Below are 9,529 nucleotides of genomic sequence, written 5' to 3' on the forward strand. Positions count from 1 at the left end.
GGCCCCTTCAGCGTCGCCTGTGGCGGCCCCGCGAGCCGAGGGTGAGGGGCCGAGGGCGGCCCGCCGGAATGGGGGCGTCTGTATGAGGGGGAGGGGGGGAGGTTACAAAAGCTTTGGGCCTCCTCTGCCTGCAGGTTCTGCGTTTACTTAATTGTTTGGGGTTTTTGTTCCCCCGGGAGCTCTCAAGGTACGCGCACGTTTTGCTCGCCGCATCTGGAGGCTGGGAAGTGCCCTTTTGGTAAGTGGAAGGTAAAGATGGAGCGGTAAAGAAAAATGTTTCTGGGTGAAACGGGAAATACCTCTCCGACTTTGGTACCAGACTCTGTGATGCGCTCAGTCTGTGGAAGCTTGACTAGAAATATGGAGAGAGGCGCTCTGTTTTTAGACCTGATATCAAAAAAATGCTGATACAGCACTTAGGGCTTGTTGTCCTCACAAACTCAAGGCCTGGAGGCACTGTCATTTCTAACTAATAAATGAGCGGTCTCTGCAAGATTCCCTTGCAACACCCTAAGCACCGAGCTGTTGTCTGTTTGACACCACTGCTTACGAGACATCTTGCTGCGTGATGTCATTGACTCAGCCAGTTATGTCATACCTGTATTATTCTTTCTTAGGTAGTCTGCTGCCTTTTGCTGTAGTGCCAGATTCAGGTCTTCAGGTTCCTAGAATTACTAATGTGGCTGCGGTATTTAGCATTGGCAGTCTATATCATGTCTGCTAACTATATCAAACTACTGACAGTTTGGAGGGAATTTAATTGCATATGGAAACAATGAAAAAAATCTTAGAAATCACTCCTTGTGACAGTGCAGAAATCTGCTCAGGTTTGTTCATAGTCACGATTTACTGAGCAGACATAGTTAAGGTTCTGCATGTTATGTATTGGTTTGCCTAAAGCAATTACTTGAACTTCTATAGCTGTTTTATCACATTAAGAATAACAACAGGTCTGTGCTTTTAAATCAAAAAAGAATCCAGGATTATACTAAATATCACTTATACAAATACCTCATTTCCTCTTCCAGTGTTCTGTGATGATCAAAATATGTGTTTATAGCTTGCCCCTTTCTTTCCAGGTATGGACAGGTAGCAAACTGCAAGCCACATGAGGGATTCTGGCAGACCACAGCTTGCTTTTGCCACGATCTACCATTAATCAAAATGTGGGGCATAAAAGAGTATTTTGGTGATGTGGTGGCACAAACATGCTGTCACATTACAGAAAGCACAAACAGCCTTTCGTCCTGTAAACCAATCCGTATGCCCTGTGCTTTCTTATGCATTAAACATGTTAATGAGATACATCAGTATTTCTAGTCATGTGACTGACATATTTAACGATAATCTAACAAAGTAAAGCCGGGGCTTAGAGTTTGTGAGCAGCTTCTTCATAAACTGAGTAGCTTATCCCTAAAGAAAGGTTAGGCACCAGTGCTGTAGTTCATCAGCAGGTGAGCATCAGTATGAAGCTTGGACTTTGAGCCTACGTCTTTCCCCAAAGAATATGCCTTCATGACAAGTAGCACACGATGTGATGATATATTTTCTGTATACCTTCTCGGCCATTAGGTGCAACAAAGTGTGCTCCAAATAATGATATATCATAATGGAAGCACATGTTGTGTCAGTTGACTTTGTAAGAGTTAGTTCTGCATTATGAAGTTTTCAAACAGTCAGTTTTGGCTCTTTCTGCAGCAGGTAAGCTGCTGGGATAGGTAGAAAAATACCAGCTAGATGTCTTCATTTCACTTTAAAAAATAAAGTGTTCCCAGTATCATCTTGCACGTAGGGCTTTTTCCAGTTCATTGTTTAGCAACCACTATGATGTTACTTCAAAACAGTACCTCCAGATTAATGGAACACTTTCAGTAACAAATCCAGAATTTATGGAACACGCTAATGAAGACTTTCTTGTGGCAGTCTTAGGCAACTAGTAATACAGATAATTCATCCATAAAAGACAGAGCTGCCTCTGAAGTGCTCTTTGGTGCTTTTTTCTGGATGGTATTAAAAGTGAGTTTATACTTACCAGTGCGGTCACATAGTCCTACTTTGTCCTATCCAGCCTGCTACTTGTACATCAGTGGATTGCTGTATTTCTGCTCCTGAAATTGAGTACTATGTAACTATTGTTAAATTATTTTAGGGATAGTCTTCTATTCAAGCTGAGAATTCTAACTTGAAATTGTGGTAACAAGTCTTTCTATCCGTAGGTTTGCATTAGCTTACAATTTTTTTTGGTATATCGCTGTTGTCAAATTTTTCAAACTAGTACTCATGAGTAGAATTGTACAGCCATTCAAAATGATAAATTTACTATTCTTCTGAACAAGTATAGTGCAAGAGGCACATTCATTTGTCAGTAATGGCTTGTCATGCTCAAAAAAACCTCAAACCAATGAACCGTCTTTGCTGACCTTTGCAAAGGAAGAGAAGTGGTTGCTGCAGGAACCTATTTTTCAGCAGTTTTTATTAAATTGATTTTGCTTTGTAGATGAGACCAAATCAGATCTGGTTCCACAATGTAGTTACTGTTACAGCTTGTTCTTTCTAAACATACAAAACCAACTGTTCATTACAGCACACAGCTTGTTAATAATCTTACAAAATATAGCAAGAAAATGTGACCTACTGTATTGGAATTAAATTCAAAAGGTATTTTCCTTAAACTTTTTATAATTTTAGTGTAAGTGGGATTCAGAAGGTCAAGTGTACTAAACCAAATGGTTAAACAGCTTTGTCCCCTCTGAGTATAAATTGGCTTAAGAGAGCCATGTCTGATACAGTATATTCTTATTGTGGATGTTCTTGAGAAAGGGTATTCACAGAAGTGTGACATGTGTACCAGCTGCTTCTCTTTTTTCCTTCACTTATCAAGTCAAAGAATAATTTTCAGAGTACAGAAGCTTTCCTTGATAGCTGTCATTTCTCATGTCTGTTAATTCTAATGTTTGACTAAAAGCTTGTAGGTTATTTCTTTACATAGAAGCCAGGAAATGAATAGCAAGAAAGTTAATATTTCTTCGCCACAGTTCTCTTGCAAACAAAGTCAATGCTGTGGCCTAGAAGAGCTCAACAGTCCTTTAGTGAGCTATTGACTTGGCCAAAGGGTGAAAGAGAGCATCAGTCGTCTTCCCTGCAAGTTCAAGCTGGTGGGACATCACTATTCAAATAATTGGAATATTGAAAATTGGCCCCTAAAACCAAAGTTGCCTATGATTGGGCATGAAACAATGAGCTGTTTTGAAGGGAGAAGAAGTAATACCCAAAGAAATGGGTACTGTAAGAAACTGATGGAGGCAGCTTTGCCTGGAGAAGTCAGAAGCAGGATGTTGTGGGACTGCTGTGGGTACTAGTTCATATTTATAATTTATTGTGCTAACTCTTCCATGAAGGATATTGGGTTTATTTGATTTTTTTTTTCTTATGGCTGATAATGAAGACAAAATAATTTGGAATGTTGTATCCATTAAATAAGAAAAACAAGAGCCCCAATTGCTGGAGCAACAAAAGAAAAATAGTAATACTATTTTGATTGAATTTAATATTGAATTTCTTTTGCCTCGTAGTTCATGCAATCAGCAACAATAAAATCAGAAATAAAATTGCAGAGATTTCAACTAGGACAACAAGAATGTGAATCCCTGCTGCTTTATTAACTTGATTAACAGTAATTCCACAAGTGTTTTCATAGCAAATACCACTAACACTCACTGTAAACTGTCCAAATGTTTGTTTTTATGGGTAAAGGAGAGAATTGAGATTCTTACAGACATGACTGAATCACTTAAGTGTCAGTCTCTGGTTCAGGGAAATAACACCACTCAGTCTTCAGACTTTAGGTTGTCTTTGGGTTTTTTGGTGAAAAGGGTACATTTCAGGTTAAAGAATTCCAGACCTCTAAAGCTTTATCTCAACCCACCACAAAGTGAAGTCATGCAACAGTGCATGCGACTCAGAAGGAGACAAAGTGAAGTGACACATTAAAGTGTGTGGAAAATTGCTGTAAACTCTACATGGGAAATCCCTGCAGACCTCCATTATGCACTTACCACTCTCACTTTTGAGATTTCCCCTTCAATTTACTGTCAAGAAACTCCGTTAAATTAATCTGCTTGGGAACAAAGTTTGAGTTTTACTCTGTTTAGGAGGAATTTACATTTCAAAAAACTACAGTAGATGTTCCATACTTGAGGATTATGCTGTAAATCAGTATAAATAATACAAGAGCGTAAGGTAGAGGTGTTTTAACAGATTTCCATTACAGGCTGAATCATTACAATGTCAGTAAAAACAGTAGTATATTATGACTAGGCATTCTATTTCACTTTATTATTATTATTATAATTAAACTTTTAATTTTTCTTGTGCCCTAGTAATCATGGCTCTTTTCTTCCATTCCATTTTAGTATTCTCATTCATTTAGTCTAATAAATCCCAGCTACTCTGCAGTACTACTGGTCTGAGAAATGTGCCTTGTCATTTCACAGAGACAAATAGAAATAGAAAGCACTACAAGCAAAATAAAAAAGACTAAGACCGTCTTATTATGTCCTGTGGGAAATGTCAGAATTCTAAAATGTCGTCTTCTTGAATGTTGTTAAGACCTAGATTACTTGGGGGTGAATATGTTTGAGTTTTTGCATTTAACATATTTTCAAAGCGTACTTGGAATACAGAGCAGGAATGCATATAAAAAAGTTCTGTCCAGGTTAGAATCTCTTTCATGTGAATTTGTGTATGATACTCGTTGGCTGTACTCTGGTCACTGTCTCATATGGGATATTTCCAAGAAAAGGGTTATTGTCAGATGCCTAGCTAGAAAATTACTAAAATTATCAGAGCAGTAGGAACAAAAAGCAAAGTGAAGTAATTTTGTATGTTCAGTACAAAACCTATACAATTCATTTATTTAAAAATAAAACTGAGTGATGATATGGAGTTGAGTGCAAACACAGTAATAATTTCATTATTTTTCATTACAGCTCCAGAGGCCAGTGAAGGAGAAAAAGCAGTCTGAGGTGAGGCAGCATTCAACAGAACCTCATCAAATTTTTTTAGACACCTTTGATAAGAACTGCCATTGTGCTCAAAAATTGAATAATACCTGCTGCAAAACTTTACTGTTGTTTGAAACTTGGCTTTCCCATTCTCCCCATCTTCATTTAATAATGAAAATGAAGTGTTACATTTAAAGATACTGCTACCTTTTCCCATAGGTAGTTCTCTAAAAACACAGCAGTTCTTAAATGCTTGTTTTTATGATTGCTTGGATTGCTTGGCCGAGGATGAAAACAATTATCTGATTCCTTGCATACTTTCAGTGATACGCTACAATCTGATGGATTAAAGGATTTTCTGAGGCCAAAACTAATATCCATATTTACTCATTTGTTGTTTTTAAATTAAGCTTTTTTTTTTTTTAGCATTTGAGCGGTGAAAGTTTCAGTAGCTCTAGGAGGATTTTCCTCTAAAGACATTTCAATGTAAACCTTTTATTTGTCAACAGATTTCAACTGGATTTTTGTTGCTGAAGAATATGTTTTTACAACGGCACACATCTATAAAGATTTTGAAGGACTTAAAAGATGTTTGTTTTAGGCAAATTTTTATTATGATCAGAACAAGATGAGGAAAATGGTGAATATATTCTGATTTCCAAAAACATCTGTATACTTGTTTTTGTACCAGTTCTGACCTTAGTACATTGTATGAAGGCAAGGCAACCGGGAAACTGAGAATGTAAGTCTTTGCAATCAGTTGGCAGCATTGCACGTGAAAATGAAACATTTCTGTTTGATACAGAACATAAAATTGGAGCATTTGAAAAATAAGAATTGTAATTAAAAGTCATATTCTGCTTCCTGTCTTCAGTGAGTGTTTGTTGTAATAGTCTTTCTTGGCATCCATCTACAAAAAATAAATATGCTGCTGAAACAGCTTTTTCTGACAATGAAACATTTGAAATCATAACTGATTGATGCACAGCATTCACTTCACTGATTTACAACAGTGCTTTTGGATGCACTCTTTCAGATTTTACAAGACAAATGTATACAACAACAACAAGCTAGTAATTATCTCCTGGTTATAAGCAAAGAGAAAACAACTAGTAAAGCAAAAAGAAGGACCTCTGAATTGAAATATGCCAGGTGGATGTGGAACAGGTCTGCGTGGGTTTTCTGCGAGAATGTGAGTTTGTTCTGGTTTTTATCTTAAGTCACTGTTAGAAAAAATACATAGTTTCAGTTACTGTGTATAACTCTAAGTATCCTTTTCCTTTGGTGCCTTCGAAACAGGAAGGGTGTTAAGATATTTTTTTTTAAAGTATAAATTCAAGTTTACTTTAGCATAGCTTTAATTTAAATAGAATTTAAAGCATAGCTTTAATTCTTACTTCAAAGATAGTCTAGGTTTTAGTGTTGTCATAATAGTTTTTAACAACTTGTAATGCAAATTACAGAGTTCAGAGCATAATAGGAAAGGTAAAAATATGTAAATATGTATATTTTCAGATCTTGAATAAGATTACCCAGTCAACAAAGTAAATGTGTCATATGTATGCATAAACTGAATCTTTCTCAGTGTATCTAAATGTTGAACAATTGAATGTAGATACTAATTTATGTTGATTTTTCACTTTGGGTGAATTCACTTCAGAAACTTAAGGAAAGACCTGTTATCATATTCCTAATTCAACATGGCCTAACCATGACCAACAAGGTGGGAAGCAGTTCACACCTCCTCTTGCCCAGCTCCGTCAGAATGCATTGCATGAGCTTCCTACTAAAGAGGACACTCCAGAAAGAACTGCCTTTCAGAACTTGAAGTTGAACCATATTGACTAAAGTATCAGCATTTATGTCTGTATTTTTCACATTTCAGTAGTTCAGATTTCACTGAAAATTCTTTGAGATCTTCAGCACATGGAAGATTATAATCAGGAATTTAGTATTATAATGAAGAGAATTAAGGCCTTTCATAGATACCAGAAGGTGATCAATGAAAGCTCTTTTCTTCCTTTGCAAGTCTTGTGTAGTGCTATCAGGATTAAATGAAGCACAACTCATGGTTAATGAAGATTTTACTATTCTATTAAAATAAAACCCAATCTCTTAAAATGCTGTCCCATTTGCCTTTCATACATTATTTCTGTCCAGACTTTGTCTATTTTAGCATAATCATATGCCATATTTCGCCCAGACAAATGTTTTTAGATTTTATTAATTTTAAAATATTGTCAAGTAGACATGAAAGTATATCCTCTATGTAATGACTGCCTAATTCATTTATCTGTAAGTTCATCTTAGACTCTTTCCACTAATGTATAGAACACCAATGACCTTTCAGGAAAACATCTATCAGTGTGGCAATGCTGCTGCTTTTCCGTTAGGATTATTAAAAATCTCACACAGCAATCTCCTAGAAGTGCAGAATGGCAGTCATTTTAGATACTGTTTTTTTTGGAGTCTGGTTTAAGAGGGTGATTTGTAACAGTACATGCTGGAGTGATTAATGAGATTTCATTATTTACTTCCTACCTGAAGCAAAACCAAAAAACCCCAAACAAACAAAAACCCACCAAACCCCACCATCACCACCAAAATAAAACACCCACAAAACAGTAAGGACAGATTAGTTGTGTGCCTTTCACTTTCTCTTGTAAAATGTTATATGGACTCCTGAAGGGTTGGGTTTTTTTGAATGGTAGCTGTTTCAGCAAGAATTTTAGCAGACACAGAGGACATTCAAAGAACTACTGAAAGTTCCTTATGTTCTGCGCTATAAAGTCTGTTAGGCACACTTGGCACAAGCTATGAATCTGAACCTGATTTTCAAGCATTTGAAAGGTCCCAAGCAAAATGACATTTCTGTAATACTTTTATTCTTTCCCTTTTTTTCAAGTATATATTAAGTACACATCTGAAGAAACCACATTTTTCTACTTTATTTTTAGGTTTAGGTAGCAGTCACAAGAGATTAGATGCTGTTAAGTGTAACGAAGCATGAAGATGACAAGATACATGAAGCAGAGACTTTTCAGCTTGATCATATCCTCCAGTGCATAATGGTACAGATTTTGTATTCCAGACACAAATGTCACCTTGGGTTTGAAATCATGCTAGATGAATCTTATGTGAGCAAGTATAACTAAGATAGCTTCCCCTCCACCTCCCAATTACCTTCCTACTTTAAATATAGAAAGGAAAATGAGTCCTCCTGAGTTAAGAGATGAGTTAATTGCATGTGGGATTTGTGATGGAAAGTTCTCTCTAAAATAAACACAGTAATAAAAGTTGTTCTTTCCTTTCACATTTTAGGGGGAAAGACTGCTTCTAGTGGCAGTGTACTGGAGTAGACTAAGCTGATATTTGTCTCTTTTAGGACATTAGTACTTGAGTAGTACATATAGCACTATATATTAGAATTGTTAATTATATCACAGCAAAATTATTTTCTGTAGTTTTTCCATGAAACGTCTTTAAAACCACGTGCAGAATGTTACTTCCCATGTTGTATATCAGTTCCAGCAACTCTGAAATGAATGATATGTTGATCGGCTTTTGAAAACCTGAAGAGCAACAATCTACCAGGGACCCTAAATGGGACTTTAAAAAGAAATTTACAAATTATTTAAATACTATTAACAAATTAAAAAAGAAATGCTGACTAAAGGTCTCAATTAATAAATAGTGTCAGCTTCTATTTATTTAGTTCCTCCACTTCATTACAGAAAGACACTATTGATCCAAAATTTATTAGCAGTGTTTCACTAAGCCAGCGGAGGGCAGACTTGAATTGGAAACTATTTTTGCTGCTTCAGTTACTTGAACTTAAAATACCACGTAGTCCCTCGAGCTCAAAGCTGGTGACAATCTCATCACTTCTCTACTATTCTAATTACACTTGTGCTGAATAAAAGCTTCTTTACATTTGCTGTTTGACAAAATGAGTGTTTTGCTACTTTGCAGTAAGAATAGCGAATGTTTAAATAAAGATGCTAATATGAAAGTGGATAAGTCAGTGTATTAGCAGCTGTGTGTTACTCACGGGGGAGAATCCACACTGCTTAATAATTAACCATGCATGTCTTAAAATGGTGTTTAAAAGCTAGGGAATATCATCATCCCAATTTTACAGAAGAAACTGAGGAATAGAGTGGTAGCCTTGCAAGTCACCCATCTAGGTGACCTACAGAAGAAAGAACAAAATCCAGATTTCCGAGACCCAGTCCAGTGTTCAAGCATACCTTTTGCACAAATAAACTCTGACATGTCTAACTCTTGCAAACATTATGGAAAGGATGGCTAGCAGCCCAAATTGCTGAGGCTGAGGAGCTTACGTGGATGAAATAGACAGGTAACCTGACAGGGAGGCCATAGCTCTTGAGAAGAATATTCTCAAGAAGATGAGTGGCGATCAGATCAGATGGCTAAAGATCTGCTTTAAGAATAGTATTTTGTTATTGAAACAAATACTCTGCATTTTAATGTATATTTGTCGTTCTTTAAGTTAAGTTGTACTC

General features: G+C 36.4%; 1 long non-coding RNA gene across 1 annotated transcript; it reads left to right on the forward strand.

Moving 5' to 3' along the window:
• Position 1: 1 nt before the first annotated feature.
• On the forward strand, positions 2-5,864 carry LOC309668660. The gene is made up of 3 exons (XR_014268863.1): positions 2-238; positions 4,989-5,024; positions 5,513-5,864. It is a non-coding gene; the product is annotated as an uncharacterized lncRNA (long non-coding RNA).
• The last annotated feature ends 3,665 nt before the right edge of the window (positions 5,865-9,529 follow it).

The sequence above is a fragment of the Vanellus vanellus genome, assembly GCF_965231255.1.
Source record: "Vanellus vanellus genome assembly, chromosome: 2".
Lineage (NCBI taxonomy): Eukaryota > Metazoa > Chordata > Aves > Charadriiformes > Charadriidae > Vanellus > Vanellus vanellus.